At 39.4% G+C, this 23,047-nt stretch overlaps 1 protein-coding gene across 3 annotated transcripts in view; it reads left to right on the plus strand.

Moving 5' to 3' along the window:
• The window catches only part of LOC129058114 (PC-esterase domain-containing protein 1B-like), a 34,486-nt gene extending 14,128 nt beyond the window's left edge, over positions 1-20,358 (plus strand). For all 3 annotated transcript variants that reach the window (XR_008522973.2, XR_008522975.1, XR_008522974.1), the window contains one exon: positions 19,314-20,358. The gene's annotated coding sequence lies outside the window, so the exon portion shown is untranslated. The remainder of the gene's footprint in view (positions 1-19,313) is intronic.
• The last annotated feature ends 2,689 nt before the right edge of the window (positions 20,359-23,047 follow it).

Consider the following 23,047-nt stretch of genomic DNA (forward strand, 5'->3'; position numbering starts at 1 on the left):
CAAGTCCCATGGCTGTCCTGACAGAGGTCCAGAACCCCTTCCTGAACAGCAGCCATGGTAGCTAACTAGTATTTAATTTCTCCTCTTAACTGTGGAATGCAACCTCATGTTAATAAGACTTGGATAAAATAGGTGAGTAAACAGAGAGTAGACCCAACTTTTGAACCCCTCGGTGGTTACATCTACTTCTCCTATGTAGAAGACTAACCCTGATTATTAACTTCCTCGATGTTTAGTCAACAGATGTTTGTTGAAACATACAATGTGTCTGAAACTGACTAGTGTCTGGGGATAAATCTAGTGAGAAAGGTCTCTACAAACATTGCTAACAAGGGAGACTAACAAATATAGTGAAACACTAATAAGTGCTAGGAGAAACGTAAAGGAGGCAGTGTGGCTTGGCAAGGAGTATGGCGCTATCAGATATCAGATGATCATGAAAGGCACTGCGGAAGTTACATTTAGCACAGAGCTGAAGGAGGTGAAGGACCAAGTCATGAAGATATTTAGGGAAAAGGGTGAAACCCTGATGTTTCAAGGTAGATGTATGTTGTCATATTCAATGAGTTTTAAGTAGCAGAAGGATCAAGCTGGGAAGGGGTAGCTGGTTAGCTCAGATCAATCAGGTTTCATCCTTAGCCTTATAGGCCATAATAAGCATTTCGGTTTTTATTCTGAGATGAGAAACATGAAAAAATCATATGATCCTTTAGGTTTTAAAAGGACCATTCTGGCTATGGGTTGAGAATGGGGAGGAGGCAGAGTGAAATGAAGGTGGTAAGTTAGAAGACCATTGCAAATCCCAACTTTCTTTCAAGGCTTGGGCAAGGATGATTTTGCTGGAGTTGGTGAGAAAAGGTTGATTTGGGAGATATTTGGGATTAAAGCCTGGAGCTTTGCTGATGATTTGGATATGGGATGTGAGGAAAAGAAAGGATGCAAACATGACTAAGATTTTTTCCTGAGCAACCAGAATATTAACTAAATGATTATAGCATAATCTCAGTTTTCTTTCCTCAAAGACATCTGTTTAACTTTTCAGATTAGTTATGACACCACACAACTTATCACACACAAAAAAAGAAAAAGAAATTGTATCACATTATATCTAGCCTCCACTCCCTAACAGAAGTTGAGGTCATTTACAACATTAAAACCTAAATAAAGTCAAACAGTTGGAATAGAAATAAAAACACAAAGAAATAGAAGTGAAAAATAGTAGGAAGACATAGAACCTAGGAAATATTCCCTACTTCTGTTTCTAGCTGAAAGAACAAGCTAAATTGCTTGAATTCCAGAACTTCAAATCAAGGAACATGTTTCCTCAGATGTTGCACCCAAACTGTAATAATTGTTTAAGCCCCACAAATCCAGAATTAACACAATTTGCTAAAGTAGGCTGGTGCCAGCCCAAAGATACATCAGGGACAAACACTACAGAATGAGAGAAGAAAGGTCATTCACCAGGTTTGGGGCCATAAAGAATACACAATTGTCCACTTCCCTGCCTGCAGAGCCTGTCTCTTCCTTGCCAATTCCCTTTACCACTCATCCAATAAGCCCCGGTTTTCTGGGTAAAGTGTGCCTTTTTTCCCTAAGACTCTTGATTCCTGGAAGTTTTAAGTTTTTCTACCAACCCATTCTTCCTCAAATTAATAATACTGTGAGCTGAGACTTGTCTGTTCTGTGTGACCCCTTTTTGCCTCCCAGGGACTCTTAGGCATATCCCTAATAAGACATAAAAAGAACCAGCATGTCTCTCCTTTTCCTACTTGAAGGAATGTGTGAGAGTCATTTCTGTTGAGCCATTGCCCTGACACCTAATATTTTCATAAGGAATAAGCAAACTGTCAGGTTTAGTCAGACTCGACACTCCTCATAGGCAACTTCAGAATTTAAAGTCACCAGCACTAAGATTACTCACCTTTTCAAACAGTCTCTAATCTGAGCCCCATGTTTGTGAGTTGAACTAAGCTGGCATCATTGCTTTAAAGTCTTAATTATTTCAGCACAGGATGGTTATGGAGAGGCTTAGAAAGTACTATGTAATTTCATCTGTTTAATAACATTTCAGGAACTAGAATCAAAAGAATGGCAATACTCTAGATTCCAGTGTCACTGTCAAACTTCCCATGGATGTGGTCTTACAATCTGGATCTGAGGAAGGGGTTAAAAACATTTCAGATAAAGAAAAGAAACTTAGCCTTGCAGCCCACCTGGAACATCACCATCCCCTTAATGAGTAAACCTGGTAAATCTTTCCAATAAGGAAGAAAGTAGAAGCAGAGTCCTCAGTTCCCTTTCATACAACTTATGATACCAGAACCAGAAGGGCCAAGAGGAACAAGGCAGCCAGACATACCATTCCTGAAATAAAAGTCAAAAAATGGAAACACAATAATCTCTTGAAACCCCTCCCACATATAAACACTGACCTGGGCGTAGAAATAAGAGGACACCTGTCTCCTCAGACTGGGCCACAGACACTGGCATGGAAATATCTTTGAAGGTAGTTCCCCACATCTGTCTTCTGAAAGCTATACATCATTTTGACATAGATATTTCCCTTAATAATTTTTATTGATCACTTATTGTGTGCCAGGAATTATATGATTTCTTTACTTGTAGGTCATGATAACTTTAGGGAGTACCATTCTTTCCCTTAAGATACACATTCCTTACCCACAGTAGATTTTCCTTTATTTGATTCTAAGTCTTGTTGATCCACATTATTTCCCAAGATTTCAGGAGTAACAACACTTGAGTGGTGAAGTTCAGAATATTTTAGACTAATGAAAATGACCTTGAGACAACATAATCTAAAGTTTGAGTTCTGACTTAACCTCTTAGTCTTATTTAGTAATGCTACATAAATAATGCCCCTATTGCCTCCTAAATAGTTCACTTCATTTTAATCTTGTCCCTGTTCTGAAGCTGAGGCTGGATTAGAAAAATTGACTTGGTTCCATGAAGATGTCCAGTATAGATGTATAGGGCAGGCTACAATCCCATAATCAACAGGTTTTATGACTGGGAGACACCATGGGTGGGGCTAAAAGTCCTTTAAGAACCCAAAGATCATTAGTGAGGAGAGACAACCCCCTTCCTCCAGCTCTTGGTGTTTGGATGTTTGAGCTGTCAAATGAGGATTCTTGAAGATTTTAATTATGCTTTGCATTTGAGGTCAGAAGCTGGGCTTTGTTCTTCCTTGTCACCCTATACCCTGCACAGAGCCTGACATGCAGAAGATGCTCAGCCATGTTTGGGGAGAGAAGGGAGGGAGGTAAAAAAGAAGGGAATGACATTTGGTTAAACACAGGACTACATCAAAGAATATGTTTGCAAATAAATATTGCCCTGTGATATGTCTTCTGTTTTTAATCTTGAGGGATATTTTTTATTATTTCACTTTTTATTGTTTTAAAAAATTTTTCCTTTAATAGGAATAAACTATGAGAACAAATATTTGCCTTTTTATTTTATTTTTTATGTCTGCTTTATGGCAGCAAGCACAGGATTAGCAGAGGCTTTACAATATTTATGATTTGACTTACTTGCAATGAATATTATTTCATATTGATTGAACTTTAAGTAAAATAAAATTTTCATGCAAACTTTTTTTGCTTTTTAAAAAGCTTCTTCAGATTCTGAAGTTTAAATCTTGCCCCCATTCTGAAGCTCAGAGTAGATCAGAAAAAAAATGACTTGGTTTCATGAAGATGTCATGCATATTAACATACCTTTTCTATTTCCTAACAATTATTTGACATGGATTTCATGTGGACTTTTCAAGTGATTTGCCTTAATACTATCTAAATTGTTAACTCAAAATTTCCATTGCATATACAACATTCTAAATTCATCTCCAATTTTTCCTTCCAGGATTCATTATTATACTTTTATTTATTAGCAAAAAGATACATTTTTTGAGTAACTTCCTTAATCAAACATTTTAAAAGTATAGAGATACACCCCAAAGAGCCTGTAGCTTTAGTCTGATCTCTAAAAATTACAGATAAGCCTCTATATAGAAGATAGTTGAAATATATTTATTATAAATTCAAGGGACAAGATTATCCATGATTTCCTAGCTGTATGGTACTAGATGAAATCATTCATAATTAGGGCAAGTTAACACTTCGTTCCTATTAACATGTGGAGATCTAGATAACAGTCAAGATCAAACCAACAGAATTTCATTCAAATTTGGAGAGTTGGAGAGAACCAAAAGTTTGTTCTAGGAAGCAATAAAAAAATGAGGTTTGGTTAAATTCTAAGTTCAATAAATTAGTATGATTTATTTGAAGCTGAAGATTATGAAAAGTCCATTTTCAAAACACTGGTTGATTGTGTTTCTGAACCAAAAAGCCAACAAATATTTACTGAGTGTCTACTATCTCCATGGCCCTATTAGGTGCTAGTGATGGATACAAAAAAATATATAAAATATGATTGACAATCATGTTAGAAAGGAAGAAAAAAACACTTATGCATAAAAAGTTACAATATCAACTGGTGTTTTGCAAATTAGCTCATATTTACTTTGTTCTTATTCTCTTTTAAAATTCTCAGGAAGTGACATGTAATTTCTAGAAAAGGTGATAATTTAAACAATGTTTAAAATTTAGTAGAAACAATAGGCCAAAATAAATATTTAAGTGTAAAATTCAAACAATTGTTAAAAATGTCTTTTACAGGCAGAACAAACAAGGGAAATTATATTTATTAAAACTCAGATGATTAGAAAAGCAACCAGCAGAGTTGGATAAAAGACAGTTTAACATAAAACTCTTGGAGACAACAGCCTTGGTGCAATGAAAGGTGTCCAGACCCAGGAGGGCTTCCATCAGAGCACTTCTTTTCTTTCTGGACCCTGTAGAGTACAAAATCCTCGTAGATGCATCCTTAATTATTTTTTCACATAACACAGAAGCATGAGCCAGCTTTAAAATTCTAGCTAAAGAATAGGGCCGGCTGGAGCCAAGATGGCCGAATAGGAACAGCTCCAGTCTACAGCTCCCAGCGTGAGCGACGCAGAAGACGGGTGATTTCTGCATTTCCATCTGAGGTACCGGGTTCATCTCACTAGGGAGTGCCAGACAGTGGGCGCAGGACAGTGGGTGCAGTGCACCGTGCACAAGCCGAAGCAGGGCGAGGCATTGCCTCACTCAGGAAGCGCAAGGGGTCAGGGAGTTCTCTTTCCTAGTCAAAGAAAGGGGTGACAGATGGCACCTGGAAAATCGAGTCACTCCCACCCCAATACTGCGCTTTTCCAACGGGCTTAAAAAAATGGCGCACCAGGAGATTATATCCCGCACCTGGCTCTGAGGGTCCTACGCCCACGGAGTCTCGCTGATTGCTAGCACAGCAGTCTGAGATCAAACTGCAAGGCGGCAGCGAGGCTGGGGGAAGGGCGCCCGCCATTGCCCAGGCTTGCTTAGGTAAACAAAGCAGCCAGGAAGCTCGAACTTCACCACAGCTCAAGTAGGCCTGCCGGCCTCTGTAGGCTCCACCTCTGGGGGCAGGACACAGACAAATAAAAAGACAGTAGTAACCTCTGCAGACTTAAATGTCCCTATCTGACAGCTTTGAAGAGAGCAGTGGTTCTCCCAGCACGCAGCTGGAGATCTGAGAACGGGCAGACTGCCTCCTCAAGTGGGTCCCTGACCCCTGAACCCCGAGCAGCCTAACTGGGAGGCACCCCCCAATAGGGGCAGACTGACACCTCACACGGCCGGGTACTCCTCTGAGACAAAACTTCCAGAGGAACGATCAGACAGCAGCATTCATGGTTCACGAAAATCCGCTGTTCTGCAGCTACCGCTGCTGGTACCCAGGCAAACAGGGTCTGGAGTGGACCTCTAGCAAATTCCAACAGACCTGCAGCTGAGGGTCCTGTCTGTTAGAAGGAAACCTAACAAACAAAAAGGACATCCACACCAAAAACCCATCTGTACATCACCATCATCAAAGACCAAAAGTAGATAAAACCACAAATATGGGGAAAAAACAGAGCAGAAAAACTGGAAACTCTAAAAAGCAGAGCACCTCTCCTCCTCCAAAGGAATGCAGCTCCTCACCAGCAACGGAACAAAGCTGGATGGAGAATGACTTTGACGAATTGAGAGAAGAAGGCTTCAGACGATCAAACTACTCCAAACTACAGGAGGAAATTCAAACCAAAGGCAAAGAAGTTGAAAACTTTGAAAAAAATTTAGACGACTGTATAACTAGAATAACCAATACAGGGAAGTGCTTAAAGGAGCTGATGGAGCTGAAAGCCAAGGCTCGAGAACTACATGAAGAATGCAGAACCCTCAGGAGCCGATGCAATCAACTGGAAGAAAGGGTATCAGTGATGGAAGATGAAATGAATGAAATGAAGCGAGAAGGGAAGTTTAGAGAAAAAAGAATAAAAAGAAACAAAGCCTCCAAGAAATATGGGACTATGTGAATAGACCAAATCTACGTCTGATTGGTGTACCTGAGAGTGACGAGGAGAATGGAACCAAGTTGGAAAACACTCTGCAGGATATTATCCAGGAGAACTTCCCCAATCTAGCAAGGCAGGCCAACATTCAGATTCAGGAAATACAGAGAACGCCACAAAGATACTCCTCGAGAAGAGCAACTCCAAGAAACATAATTGTCAGATTCACCAAACTTGAAATGAAGGAAAAAATGTTAAGGGCAGCCAGAGAGAAAGGTCGGGTTACCCACAAAGGGAAGCCCATCAGACTAACAGTGGATCTCTTGGCAGAAACTCTACAAGCCAGAAGAGAGTGGGGGCCAATATTCAACATTCTTAAAGAAAAGAATTTTCAACCCAGAATTTCATATCCAGCCAAACTAAGGTTCATAAGTGAAGGAGAAATAAAATACTTTACAGACAAGCAAATGCTGAGAGATTTTGTCACCACCAGGCCTGCCCTACAAGAGCTCCTGAAGGAAGCACTAAACATGGAAAGGAACAAGTGGTACTAGCCACTGCAAAATCATGCCAAATTGTAAAGACCATCAAGGCTAGGAAGAAACTGCATCAACTAATGAGCAAAATAGCCAGCTAACATCATAATGACAGGATCAAATTCACACATAACCATATTAACTTTAAATGTAAATGGACTAAATGCTCCAATTAAAAGACACACACTGGCAAATTGGATAAAGAGTCAAGACCCATCAGTGTGCTGTATTCAGGAAACCCATCTCACATGCAGAGACACACATAGGCTCAAAATAAAAGGATGGAGGAAGATCTACCAAGCAAATGGAAAACAAAAAAGGCAGGGGTTGCAATCCTAGTCTCTGATAAAACAGACTTTAAACCAACAAAGACCAAAAAAGACAAAGAAGACCATTACATAATGGTAAAGGGATCAATTCAACAAGAAGAGCTAACTATCCTAAATATATATGCACCCAATACAGGAGCACCCAGATTCATAAAGCAAGTCCTGAATGACCTACAAAGAGACTTAGACTCCCACACAATAATAATGGGAGACTTTAACACCCCACTGTCAACATTAGACAGATCAACAAGACAGAAAGTTAACAAGGATACCCGGGAATTGAACTCAGCTCTGCACCAAGCGGACCTAATAGACATCTACAGAACTCTCCACCCCAAATCAACAGAATATACATTTTTTTCAGCACCACACCACACCTATTCCAAAATTGACCACATAGTTGGAAGTAAAGCTCTCCTCAGCAAATGTAAAAGATCAGAAATTATAACAAACTGTCTCTCAGACCACAGTGCAATCAAACTAGAACTCAGGATTAAGAAACTCACTCAAAACTACTCAACTACATGGAAACTGAACAACCTGCTCCTGAATGACTACTGGGTACATAATGAAATGAAGGCAGAAATAAAGATGTTCTTTGAAACCAACGAGAAGAAAGATACAACATACCAGAATCTCTGGGACACATTCAAAGCAGCAGGTAGGGGGAAATTTATAGCACTAAATACCCACAAGAGAAAGCAGGAAAGATCCAAAATTGACACCCTAACATCACAATTAAAAGAACTAGAAAAGCAAGAGCAAACACATTCAAAAGCTGGCGGGAGGCAAGAAATAACTAACATCAGAACAGAACTGAAGGAAATAGAGACACAAAAAACCTTTCAAAAAATTAATGAATCCAGGAGCTGGTTTCTTGAAAGGATCAATAAATTGATAGACCGCTACCAAGACTAATAAAGAAGAAAAGAGAGAAGACTCAAATAGACGCAAAAAAAAAATGATAAAGGGGATATCACCACCGATCCCACAGAAATACAAACTACCATCAGAGAATACTACAAACACCTCTACACAAAGAAACTAGAAAATCTAGAAGACATGGATAAATTCCTCAACACATACACCCTCCCAAGACTAAATCAGGAAGAAGTTGAATCTCTGAATAGACCAATAACAGGCTCTGAAATTATGGCAATAATCAATAGCTTACCGACCAAAAAGAGTCGAGGACCAGATGGATTCACAGACGAATTCTACCAGAGGTACAAGGAGGAACTGGTATCATTCCTTCTGAAACTATTCCAATCAATAGAAAAAGAGGGAATCCTCCCTAACTCATTTTATGAGGCCAGCATCATCCTGATACCAAAGCTGGGCAGACACACAATCAAAGAAGAGAATTTTAGACCAATATCCTTGATGAACATTGATGCAAAAATCCTCAATAAAATACTGGCAAACCAAATCCAGCAGCACATCAAAAAGCTTATCCACCATGATCCAGTGGGCTTCATCCCTGGGATGCCAGGCTGGTTCAACATACACAAATCAATAAATGTAATCCAGCATATAAACAGAACCAAAGACAAAAACCACATGATTATCTCAATAGATGTAGAAAAGGCCTTTGACAAAACTCAACAACCCTTCATACTAAAAACTCTCAATAAATTAGGTATTGATGGGACGTATCTCAAAATATTAAGAGCTATCTATGACAAACCCACAGCCAATATCATACTGAATGGGCAAAAACTGGAAGCATTCCCTTTGAAAACTGGCACAAGACAGGGATGCCGTCTCTCACCACTCCTATTCAACATAGTGTTGGAAGTTCTGGCCAGGGCAATTAGGCAGGAGAAGGAAATAAAGGGTATTCAATTAGGAAAAGAGGAAGTCAAATTGTCCCTGTTTGCAGATGACATGATTGTATATCTAGAAAACCCCATTGTCTCAGTCCAAAATCTCCTTAAGCTGATAAGCAACTTCAGCAAAGTCTCAGGATACAAAATCAATGTGCAAAAATCACAAACATTCTTATATACCAATAACAGATAAACAGAGAGCCAAATCATGAGTGAACTCCCATTCACAATTGCTTCAAAGAGAATGAAATACCTAGGAATCCAACTTATAAGGGATGTGAAGGACCTCTTCAAGGAGAACTACAAACCACTGCTCAAGGAAATAAAAGAGGATACAAACAAATGGAAGAACATTCCAAGTTCACGGGTAGGAAGAATCAATATCATGAAAATGGCCATACTTCCCAAGTTAACTTATAGATTCAATGCCATCCCCATCAAGCTACCAATGACTTTCTTCACAGAATTGGAAAAAACGACTTTAAAGTTCATATGGAACCAAAAAAGAGCCCGCATCGCCAAGTCAATCCTAAGCCAAAAGAACAAAGCTGGAGGCATCACACTACCTGACTTCAAACTACACTACAAGGCTACAGTAACCAAAACAGCATGGTACTGATACCAAAACAGAGATATAGATCAATGGAACAGAACAGAGCCCTCAGAAATAACGCTGCATATCTACAACTATCTGATCTTTGACAAACCCAATGAAAACCAGCAATGGGGAAAGGATTCCCTATTTAATAAATGGTGCTGGGAAAACTGGCTAGCCATATGTAGAAAACTGAAACTGGATCCCTTCCTTACACCTTATACAAAAATCAATTCAAGATGGATTAAAGACTTAAAGTTAGACCTAAAACCATAAAAACCCTAGAAGAAAACCTAGGCATTACCATTCAGGACATTGGCATGGGCAAGGACTTCATGTCTAAAACACCAAAAGCAATGGCAACAAAAGCCAAAATTGACAAATGGGATCTAATTAAACTAAAGAGCTTCTGCACAGCAAAAGAAACTACCATCAGAGTGAACAGGCAACCTACAAAATGGGAGAAAATTTTCACAACCTACTCATCTGACAAAGGGCTAATATCCAGAATCTACAATGAACTCAAACAAATTTACAAGAAAAAAACAACCCCATCAAAAAGTGGACGAAGGACATGAACAGACACTTCTCAAAAGAAGACATTTATGCAGCCAAAAAACACATGAAAAAATGCTCACCATCACTGGCCATCAGAGCAATGAAAATCAAAACCACAATGAGATACCATCTCACACCAGTTAGAATGGCAATCTTTAAAAAGTCAGGAAACAACAGGTGCTGGAGAGGATGTGGAGAAATAGGTACACTGTTGGTGGGACTGTAAACTAGTTCAACCCTTGTGGAAGTCAGTGTGGCGATTCCTCAGGGATCCAGAACTAGAAATACCATTTGACCCAGCAATCCCATTACTGAGTATATACCCAAAGGACTATAAATCATGCTGCTATAAAGACACATGTACACGTATGTTTATTGCAGCACTATTCACAATAGCAAAGACTTGGAACCAACCCAAATGTCCAACAATGATAGACTGGATTAAGAAAATGTGGCACATATACACCATGGAATACTATGCAGCCATAAAAAAGGATGAGTTCATGTCCTTTGTAGGGACATGGATGAAACTGGAAATCATCATTCTCAGTAAACTATCACAAGAACAAAAAACCTAACACCGCATATTCTCACTCATAGGTGGGAATTGAACAATGAGAACACATGGACACAGGAAGGGGAACATCACACTCTGGGGACTGTTGTGGGGTGGGGAGAAGGGGGAGGGATAGCTTTAGGAGATATACCTAATGCTAAATGACGAGTTAATGGGTGCAGCACACCAGCATGGCACATGTATACATATGTAACTAACCTGCACATTGTGCACATGTACCCTAAAACTTAAAGTATAATAATAATAAAATTTAAAAAATTAAAAAAAAGAATAGGGCCTTGGGCATCAAATACATGCACACATAAAGAAGTTCTTTCGTACTTAGGAAAGTAGAGGCTGAACTATTGTGCAAGCAGAAAGGGTAAGAAGCCAGGAGAGTCCCCAGAGTATACCATTCACTGTGTGTGCAGTAATTTGTGTAAGAAGGTAGTGACATGCTTGTCTGCCTCACAGATTACCCGCCCAGAAAGCTTATGTTAAAGAAAAAAAAAAAAAAAAAAAAGTAGACCAAAAAGTACCAGTAGAGCATAGTCTCTTATAAAAAAAATTTTTATAAATAAAAAGAAGTGCACTTTTATGAGCAAGGTCACATTTACCTTCAGGAAACCGTCATGTTTGGGAGTTGGGTGTAGAGATGGAGCAGTTTGTGTTTGGGGTAGACAAAGAACGCATTACCTGTAAGGCAGGTAAATTATCAAGTGGGAATCACTTACCTCCTGTTAGAATTACAGGAGATGTTGAAAACTATTTACTTACTAAATAAACAAGCAAATAAAATGAAGATAAGGGATTAATAGAACTCAATTCAGGACACAAAAACAGTGCAGAAAATCATAAAGATCAACAGAAATATTGCTACAGAAGAACAAATGATTTGAGGAATAGATGGGGACAGATTGCAAAGGTCAAGAAGTTTAAGCTCTTGGACTTGAATCAATGAGCAATGGAAGGTCAATTAAAGCTTGAGAGGCCAGAAAGGCTAAGGATAGGGCCAGCTGGAGAATATGAATCAAATTCTGATTCAGGAAGATTTATCTGGTAAGGTTGTGACATAACAAAAATTAAATGTTTGGTCTCTACCCCTGGCTTCTGGCATGGAGTGTCTAAAACCTTCGTAATTTCCTGACCAGTAGGGGTGCTGGGTGTATCTTTTGTCCTATTATTTGGTCTTTGACCCGGTTCCTGACACAGAGCTTCTATCCCTTAGGATTTTTTGGCTGATAGGAGCATCATTTATTATAATGAGGCAATTTTTGTGGGCTCCTAGATATGGGCTGATCACCAGAAACACCAAACTATAATTAGAAGCTTGAAACATTCAGCTCTTGCACCCCAACCTCTGGGAAGAAGAGAAGGGCTGGAGATTAAAAATCAAACATGCCTATGTGATGAAGTCAACATAGAAATCACTGAACTATGGGGTTCAGAGAGCTTACATGTTGGAGAACACATCTACCTGCTGGGAGAGTGCAGCACAGAGGCTTCTATGTTTGGGGCCCTTCCAGACCTTGACCTAAATATCTCTTCCTCTGGCTGTTTAACTGTATCCTTAAAATACCCTTTGCAATAAATTAACACTAGTAAGTAAACTGTTTTCCTGGGTTCTGTGGAATGATGCTCTGGCAAATCATCAAATCTGAGCAGAGGGTCATGGGAACGTCGAATTTGTAGCCACGTCAGATAGAAGTAGTAGGTAACCTGGGGACTTACTAATTGCAATTGGCACCTGAAGAGTAGAAGAAAGTCTTGTGAAACTGAGTTCTTAAACCATAGGGTCTGTGCTAACTCTGGTTGGTGTCAGAATTGAATTGGATTATAAGACATAGAGTTGGTGTCTGCAGAGAATTGGAGAATTGCTCGGTGAGGGGAAAATCCCACACGTTTGGTCACTGACACATGGAGTGTGAATATAGAGAAAAACAGTTGTTTTTTTCCTATACAAAGGTGTATAGCTCAAATCAAAGCAATGAGAAACCAGAATCAAGAAAGTCAATTAAGAGACTACTATAACAACACAGATATAATGTTATTAGGAGACACAAAATTTTAAAAAGAGAGAAAAATTTCCTGGAGATGAAAAGAAACTATTACTTTGTGGGTAATATGATAATTCTGTTTTTGAAACACTGAGTTTCAGGTACATGGGGAATGCATGTGCAGGTTTATCACAGGAATTTGAAAATTTGGGTCTGGAACTCAGGATAGCAGTGATGGCTGGAGGTATAGACATGCAGGTCACCTGTATAGACGTGGTGGTTGAGTCATAGAGGGAAAATGCCCGCTGAAGAAGACAAAGAAGAGTGGAGGGTCCAGGTGGAAACCTGCATTAGGAGGATGAAGGAGGGAAGAAGGAGTTTTAAAAGGACAGAAAAAATCCCAGCTGATAAATAGAAATGGAAGCAGGACCGACGCCTAAGGAGGAGAAAATTTCCACAGTTGTGGAATGAGGCAGAGAAGGCAAAAGGAATTAAGTTTGAGAACAATCTATGAGGTGCTAAATAATGAAAATTGTGGAAAATGGGGGAATAAATTATTAGAGAAGCTCAATAATGAAAGCCAGAAAAAAAAACCCAAAAAACTAAACTTAGGCCAACTCTAAAATGCAGATGCACAATACAGGTTGCTGCCAAATTAACCCCCTTAAAATGCACCTTTGCACACCACCTTCCATTATCAAAAACAAACAGTGGTTCTTCATTAGGGTATAATTCAGTATAGATCTCCTTTTTCCATCACCCAAGGCCCTTCAACAATTGGGCCTTGCCTATTTCCTCTCTTCTATGCTCATAAGTGGACTGCTCTAATCAAAATGGTCACTATTGCCAGCTTAACTGATGTGTTTGTGGTCTGAGCACTACCACCATTGGCATTGAAGTTGACAATTTTTTATGTCTTTCTTTCTTTTTTGGAGACAGGGTCTCTCACTCTATCACCCAGGCTGGAGGTGCAGTGACGCAAACGTGGCTCACTGCAGCCTCGACCTCTTGGGCTCAAGCAATCCTCCTGCCTTGGCCTCCCAAAGTGCTGGGATTACAGGGGTGAGCTGCTTTCTCTTAAGCCTAAAATTTTAACTCTCCTTTTCTCCATATCATGTTTTCCCAGGAAGACTTTCCCTCTTGCGCTGGCTCTGGGAAGATTACTTCTGTTATCATTCATACGGTACCTAATATTACAAGAGAAGAATGCTGATAGTACTAACTTTTGTCTGCTCTATTTATCCCATAATTCACCTATCCCAAACCAATTCATTTATTCAGTGTTTAGCTTCTATACCCATATTTCAGAAATGTATTGAATAAAGATGCACAATTAGTTCATTTTAATGTCTCTTGCTAAGGTGATGTCCTTAATTGCACTCAGCAGGCCTTTGTATCTCCCCTTTAGTTCAGTTCCCTTCTCCTTAGCTTCTTTGAATTATCCACCACTTTTTGGCTTCATAGGTCATGAGTTCCTTCAGGTTTCCCTCCTGCCCCTAAGGTATAAACTTCTCTATATCCACATCCTTCTATAAGCCTTTTCCTAGGGAGAGAACTTACTTTTCTCCTAACTTGCTCTAGGTCTCAGGTTCTCCAGCTTTTACCAATTATCTTTTATTAACCAACTTTTCATCCTTTTCAAACTTTCACCTTCTCTTTCTTCCTTTCAAAACAAGTTTCTTGAAAGAATAATCTATACTCTTTCTTCACTTTCTCTCCTTCATTCAGGTCTCAATCCATTGTAATCTGGCTTCTGTCCCACTAGCTTTTGAATCTGTTTTCATCAGGGTCACTAGCTACTTTCTGATTCTCAAATCCAGTGACCGTGTTGATGTTTCTCTGACATTTAACAGTTGACCACATGTTTTTAAGAGGGCTCTGTAGTGTTACAACATATTTTTTCTTGCATCTCCCACCAGGTCTAGGGCTCCTCTTTCATTTGTGCTATTTCTTAGCCTCCTATTTTGCCTATCCTTTTCTCTGCGGATCCTGTTAACTCAAGGGTTTCCATTTTGACCATTAGAATTACCTAGGCTGTGTTATAAAAATATTAGTGCATGAGACCCACCTGCAGAGATTCTAGCTGAATAGGACTGGAATGGAGCCAAGGCAGCACTTTTTCCAAGCTCCCTGAATGATTCTAATGTGTACCTGTGGTTAAAAGCCACTGTCTTAACTCATGGTTCCCAATTTTGTCTCTTCAGAAGAATCACTTGGGGTAGGTAAACATAAACATACCCAGATCCCTCCTTTTTGACGTTCTAGTTGACTAGGCCAAAACTCAGAAACCAAAAAGTAACCAGACGCTCTCCCTTCTACTCACATCCACTGGGCAACACTTAGAGCCATAGCCTTTTGGAGCATCCACCATTTGCCAGAAAACTCACATTTTTTTTTCTCTCTCTGAAGCCTGTATGAAGTGTCCCTCAAGCTAAGAACTTTCTTAGAGTATTTTCCATATATCTATGACTTGTTTGTTTGTGTCTCCTTTACTTAACTGTGAGTTCCTGCAGAGCAGGCTATCTGTCTTACTCATTTTTATATTTCATAGTGACCAGCAACTGGTCTAGCACATATTAACTCCTAAATAAATATATACATATATATTTTTGTGAAATAATGAATGAATAAACAAATTATTTTCAAATACATAATCTATTTCTAACACAAGATATACAGGATGTTCTAAGCCTGTTTGTATTCTTGGCACTTAATCAAATTAGGCTAAGTGTTCATGATGATGAATGAGAATTTTTGGCAATCTGTGTCTTTACCTATAGAATCCTTCTGTATCCTTATGTGACTCATTTTTTGTTTTTATTTTTTTTCTTTCCCAGCTTCTTCTCTGTTGATACTGTTCCTAACTTGGCCAAATGAATTATACGCAATGTGGTATATATTTGTGATTCTCCTTTGTGGGAGGCAGAGTGCACATGGACTTTTGAGTCAGATATATTTGGACATCTGTCTCTTTCCTTGTCATTTATATAATGGGGATAAGACTTACTTGTGATGATTACAGATATGAGAAGCTCTGGACAGTTCTAATTTTTTTCTTATCAGTCACTGCTTTTATGTGAAAGATTATACAATTTATATAAATCCAAGGTACAGTTTTTCTTTAGCTTTTTCATTGCCCCCTCCATACACATGACTATATCTTCCCTAATTCTTCCTTTTTCGCTCTGAAATGTTGAAAATGTTGGGCCTCTCTTTCTATTCAAGCCTAAGGAATCCACCTGTGTCTTTAATCATGTTAACACTTTGTCTGCCTAGACAACTCTGATTCATCCCTCAAAACCTTCCTGATACAGGGTTAGGCATTTCTTCCTCTGTACTAACTCTGTCTGGAGAGGAGCATTTTTATCTTTGCATAAGTCATAATGGACTGTAATTTTGTTGTACTCATTCTGTCCAATAGATTTCAAGATTCTCTAAGACCAAGATTTTTTTTATCTTTCTCATTTCAGTGTGCTGCGGAAATATGGATACTTGATATTTGTGGAGTTGAATTTAGTGCCAAAACCAGATTTTCACTTCATCTCTACCCAAAACTCTTCCAAAATTCCATACCCTCACCATTATTCAACATTAACTTTGGAGTCAGAGAGCTCTAAGTTCAAACCTTGGCTGACTTTTTGTTTTCAACTACAAAATAGAGATTATTGTACCAACTTACAATGCTGTTTGTGAAATTAAATGAAATAGTATATATGAATCACTTAGCATGATGAACACTCAATACCTGGTGATAGTATGAAGGTCATCATAATTATGGTAAGTTTATTTGGACCATTTACTCCAGGGTTCTACTAGTAAATTGCAGTACTGAAAATGCAGCTCTGTGTTAAGTAATCAGGCATTTTGAGTAAATCTAAACCTTTCCTGTTTGGCATTTTTAGGACCAACTCTTAAATCCTCCTTCTCACCTTTCCATACTTCCCTGGAGGCTTCCCGACATGTGAGGGGGCTGAGTAATCCTTTCTGCAGATAGCAAAATCTTATTTCGGGACTAAACCCATCATGCCCGACATTCCTGTTTACTTCATTCACTCCCAAGAACCACAATTCGTCTCTCGTCACCTGAACTCTTTCATATTGCTTTGAACATCCCCTAATCTGGAACCACCTTCCACTCCTCCCTTCTCCCTCAAATCCTTCCAATGGGCTCTCTGGAATTCCTGATAACTCATCTTAATTCTTGTTTAAGTGTTTCCATTACCTTCTTGCTATAATTAAAACCTGGTTGCACTTCCAATAGTGCTTTCCTTGTAGTCTCTAAACATGGTGAAATGTTTCTTTTTTTATCTCACAAATCAGAAGATGTGGTAGACACTCTCCTTTGTTGCTTGTTGATATTTCCAAGTTAGTATTACCTCTTTCCACACACACACACACAAAAATCCTTGCTCTTTGAAGTTCATGCCATGTGGCAAACTCCTATCAATACCCCCATCTTATTAAAATCATCTGCAGACACTGAGGTCACACCTCCTCATTCTGTGAAAATGTAGCAAGTAGCTCACTGACTCTTCACCAGTACTCTGTGATCATTCTTGGTGACTGTGATATCCATGTCGATTGACACTGTGGAAAATCCTTTTATTATCCTCAATCTCAGTGCCTTGACCTCCTGATGTCCAGTGATTTTGTTTCCACCTCCTTCAGCCACCTTCTCCCAGGTTATATCCTAGATTCTATTGTTGCCTAGTGCAGATCTCAACAACCTCCATTTGAAATATCCCACTTTGTGACCACCTCTTTTTGTTTATTTTCAGTTTCATCTCTTTCACACACCATCCAAAGATGCTTCATTCTAGTGGTGAAAGAGAGCCTAGCAACTTTAGCCTGTCTTTCATCCTTTTCACATTCTCACTTCCCTGCTCACCCAATGTATTAAAATATGATCCATCGTGATATTGACAGCCTCACACAGTCCCCTAACACTGCTGCCTCTCTTATTTATTGCCTGACAAAATACCACCTTCATTGAATTCAACTTTTGTTTGTTTTGTGCTTGGCTATGAGAAGCTGGACATGAATTGACAAAACATGTAACCATCCTGACTTCTGTGACTTGAAATGTGTTCATGGTGCTCCAACAATCCTATTACACATTGCAACTCAATTTGCCTCCCACTTTCCAAAATGACTATATCAATATTTATCCTTTCTCCTCAAAATCTAATTTCTGGGTTTTTTGTTAAACTATTCTCAACACAACAGCAAAGTCAATTTGGTTAAAACATAGATCAGTTTATTTCACTGTTCTGCTCAACAAAACTTCATGGCATCCTATATCACTTGGGAAAAAAAGTCCTAGTGGCTTCAAAGATTCTGCTCTGACCTGCCCATGGCCAACTGAGCCACCACTCCCCACTGATTACACTGCTCCAACCACTCCTGCCAGGCACACTCGCCTCAGGGCGTTTGTACTTGCTGGTCTCTCTGCCTGAAAAGGTGCTCCTCTAAACATCACAGTGGTTGGTTCCGTACTATATTTTGGTCTCTTCTAAAATGTCACCTACCCAGACTGGGCAACATAGCGAGATCCTGTCTCTACAAAATGTAAAAATAAAACAGAGTAAAAAATTAGCCACGTATGATAGTGCCCGCTTGTAGCTGCAGCTACTCAGGAGACTGAGGCAGGAGGATCACTTGAGCCCAGGAATCTTTTTTTTTTTTTTTTTTTTTTTTTTTTTTGAAGTGGAGTCTCGCTCCATCACCTGGGCTGGAGTGCAGTGGTGCCATCTTGGCTCACTGCAACCTCCGCCTCCTGGCTTCAAGTAATTCTCCTGCCTCAGCCTCCCAAGTAGCTGGGATTATAGGCATCTGCCACCATGCCCAGCTAATTTTTGTATTTTTAGTAGAGATGGAGTTTCACCATGTTAGCCAGGGCTGGTCTCAAACTCCTGACCTGAAGTGATCTACCCCTCTCGGTTCCCAAAGTGCTGGGATTACAGGTGTGAGCCACTGCACCTGGCCCAGAAGAGGACTTCTTAAAAATGGTTACAGCCTCTCCTCCTTGGTAGTCACTATCTAATCCCTTAATCTGCTTTGTTTTTCCTTCATAATGGTTAATACCACCTGCCACATTATGTATCATTTATTTGATTATTCTTTTTCTTCCCCACATAAAAGTAAACCTCCATGGGACCAGGTACACAGTATCTGTTCTTTGTTGTTTTTCTCTTTTCACTGCCATTTCACTAGTAGCTGGCTATACTTATTGCTCAATAAATATTTGTTGAATAAATAAACCCATCTTTTAAATGTCCACATTCCAGTGAGCAGCATCTGCATATGCAGTCCTAAAATCACTGAACACTTTGATCCACTACTTAAACCAAATCCCTAGCATAGTAAATTGAGAATTTAGGCAAATAGGTTAGCAATAATCCTCTGTTGAATGTCTTTCCTCTGTCCTAGCACTCAATTTATTGACTCACTTTTCTAACTCTCTTCATTTCCCACAAAATGCAGGGTGGTTGAAGTCCAAAATCAATAAAAATAAGCATGCTTAGAGCAGGAAAGAAGAAAAAAGAGATAATAAAAGAAGAAAACGTTTTAAAGGAACTCATAAACACCTTGGAACTATATTTGGGAAAAAAAGATCATGCAGAAGAATTTTGAAAGAAAACACCTCCACAAAAGTGCACCTTCTCTCTCCCTCTGTTTTCTCCGTAACAGATTCTAATATAATTCTTGCTTGGGCTGGACTGTACTCTGTCATGCAAAACAAAGGACAATCCTCTTAGCTTCAGCTTCTGGTTATTTGAGCCCAACTAAAGACAAACAGGATAGGCCAAAGGCAAATTGTCAAGTGGAAAAACTTGGCTTATGTCTAGACATTCCCTTTTCCCTGCTCTCTCCTGACTTAGAGATACCCACCCACCTTCACCCTTAGTGCCCAGTACTCATCTGCTCTAAAATCTCTCTTCTGTCAAAAATAGAAAGCATGTTTTACAATACTTATCCCTGTAGCCAGGTTTCAATTTCACTTTTACTGCATTTAAATAATAAAAACAATGTCAGAATTTTTTTTTAATTAACTGATTTGATTTTTCCACTGAAGCAAGACAGAATAAACTGAATCCAGCCCAGGAGGCTCAGGCCAACCCAGTATCTTTAAGTAGTATTTCACATACATACTCAGTGTCTGCAGGTAAAGTGCCCAGTCTCATATTTTCTTCCTTCTTGGCATGGAGGTGTTTGTGACCCCATGACCTAAGGGGTGAAGAGGAACCCGATCCTAGCATTTTTCTCTGTGTTTTCACATTTTCTGGCATCAGAGTAACTCCCTTGTTCTGTTCTTTGGGTTGGTAACTGTTGAGTTTGAAAGGCCCATCTGCCTTTGGCTGGGGGTGATGAGTGGTACGTACTGCTGGGGTCTGTGTCTCAACTTCCTGCCTGCTGCCCCTCCTTTCTTTAACATTAGATCTCTCTGCAAATTCATTGGCTCTCTCAGCAGCTCCATGTTCCCTCAGACAGGAAGTGGAGAAGCAGAAGGATGACTGCCTCAGGCTTCTCTCCCTATCCGGCTCCTAGCACCAGTCCAGCTCTCTAGCTCCTGGCCATGCTGGGTGTGGGAATTTTCCTAGATACTGAATGGCAGCTTCCCTAACATGCCCAAGAAGACATGCAACCGATTGGTGATGCCAGGCTCTGGAAAACAATAGTTAAGGATTTCTGAGGCTGAAAATACATTGACTTCTTACCTCCTAAATATAATCCTATTACACATTAGGAACCTCATTCCTATTAACTTACTCAGATATTAGCACTTAAACTTTCTATTCAAACTACCATCAGAGAATACTATAAACACCTCTATGAAAATAAACTAGAAAATCTAGAAGAAATGGATAAATTCCTGGACACATACACCCTCCCAAGACTAAACCAGGAAGAAGTTGAATCCCTCAATAGACCAATAACAGCCTCTGAAATTTAGGCAATAATTAATAGCCTACCAACCAAAAAAAGTCCAGGACCAGACGGATTCACAGCCAAATTCTACCAGAGTTACAAACAGAAGCTGGTACCATTCCCTCTGAAACTATTCCAATCAATAGAAAAAGAGAGAATCCTCCCTAACGCATTTTATGAGGCCAGCATCATCCTGATACCAAAGCCTGGAACAGACACAACAAAAAAAGAGAATTTTAGACCAATATCCCTGATGAACATCAATGCAAAAATCCTCAATAAAACACTGGCAAACCGAATCCAGCAGCACATCAAAAAGCTTATCCATCATGATCAAGTGGGCTTCATCCCTGGGATGCAAGGCGGGTTCAACGTACGCAAATCAATAAACGTAATTCATCATATAAACAGAACCAAAGACAAAAACCATGTGATTATCTCAATAGATGCAGAAAAGGCCTTTGACAAAATTCAACAGCCCTTCATGCTAAAAACTCTCAATAAACTAGGTATTGATGGGACGTATCTCAAAATAATAAGAGCTATTTATGACAAACCCACAGACAATATCATACTGAATGGGCAAAAACTGGAAGCATTCCGTTTGAAAACTGGCACAAGACAGGGATGCCCCCTCTCACCACTCCTATTCAACATAGTGTTGGAAGTTCTGGCCAGGGCAATCAGGCAGGAGAAACAAATAAAGGGTGTTCAATTAGGAAAAGAGGAAGTCAAATTGTACCTGTTTGCAGATGACGTGATTGTATATTTAGAAAACCCCATCGTGTCAGCCCAAAATCTCCTTAAGCTGATAAGCAACTCAGCAAAGTCTCAGTATACAAAATCAATGTGCAAAAATCACAAGCATTCCTATACACCAATAACAGACAATCAGAGAGCCAAATCATGAGTAAACTCACATTCACAATTGCTTCAAAGAGAATAAAATACCTAGGAATCCAACTTACAAGGGATGTGAAGGACCTCTTCAAGGAGAACTACAAACCACTGCTTATCAAAATAAAAGAGGACATAAACAAATGGAAGAACATTCCATGCTCATGGATAGAAAGAATCAATATCATGAAAATGGCCATACTGCCCAAGATAATTTATAGATTCAGTGCCATCCCCATCAAGCTACCAATGACTTTCTTCACAGAATTGGAAAAAACGACTTTAAAGTTCATATGGAACCAAAAAAGAGCCCGCATTGCCAAGACAATCCTAAGCCAAAAGAACAAAGCTGGAGGCATCATGCTACCTGACTTCAAACTATACTACAAGTCTACAGTAACCAAAACAGCGTGGTACTGATACCAAAACAGAGATCTAGACCAATGGAACAGAACAGAGCCCTCAGAAATAATACCACAAATCTACAACCATCTGATCTTTCACAAACCTGACAAAAACAAGAAATGGGGAAAGGATTCCCTATTTAATAAATGGTGCTGGGAAAACTGACTAGCCATATGTAGAAAACTGAAACTGGATCCCTTCCTTACACCTTATACAAAAATCAATTCAAGATGGATTAAAGACTTAAAATTAGACCTAAAATCATAAAAAGCCTAGAAGAAAACCTAGGCAATACCATTCAGGATGCAGGCACAGGCAAGGACTTCATGACTGAAACACCAAAAGCAATGGCAACAAAAGCCAAAATTGACAAATGGGATCTAATTAAACTAAAGAGCTTCTGCACAGCAAAAGAAACTACCATCAGAGTGAACAAGCAACCTGCAGAATGGTAGAAAATTTTTACAATCTACCCATCTGACAAAGGGCTAATATCCAGAATCTACAAATAGCTCAAACAAATTTACAAGAAAAAATCAAACAACCCCCTCAAAAAGTGGGCAAAGGATATGAACAGACACTTCTCAAATGAAGACATTTATGCAGCCAACAGACACATGAAAAAATGCTCATCATCACTGGCCATCAGAGAAATGCAAATCAAAACCACAACAAAATACCATCTCACACCAGTTAGAATGGCGATCATTAACAAGTCAGGAAACAACAGGTGCTGGAAAGGATGTGGAGAAATAGGAACACTTTTACACTGTTGGTGGGACTGTAAACTAGTTCAACCATTGTGAAAGACAGTGTGGTGATTCCTCAAGGATCTAGAACTATAAATACCATTTGACCCAGCCATCTCATTACTGGGTATATACCCAAAGGATTATAAATCATGCTGCTATAAAGACACATGCACACGTATGTTTATTGTGGCACTGTTCACAATAGCAAAGACTTGGAACCAACCCAAATGTCCA

Source organism: Pongo abelii, chromosome 11 (genome assembly GCF_028885655.2).
Source record: "Pongo abelii isolate AG06213 chromosome 11, NHGRI_mPonAbe1-v2.0_pri, whole genome shotgun sequence".
Lineage (NCBI taxonomy): Eukaryota > Metazoa > Chordata > Mammalia > Primates > Hominidae > Pongo > Pongo abelii.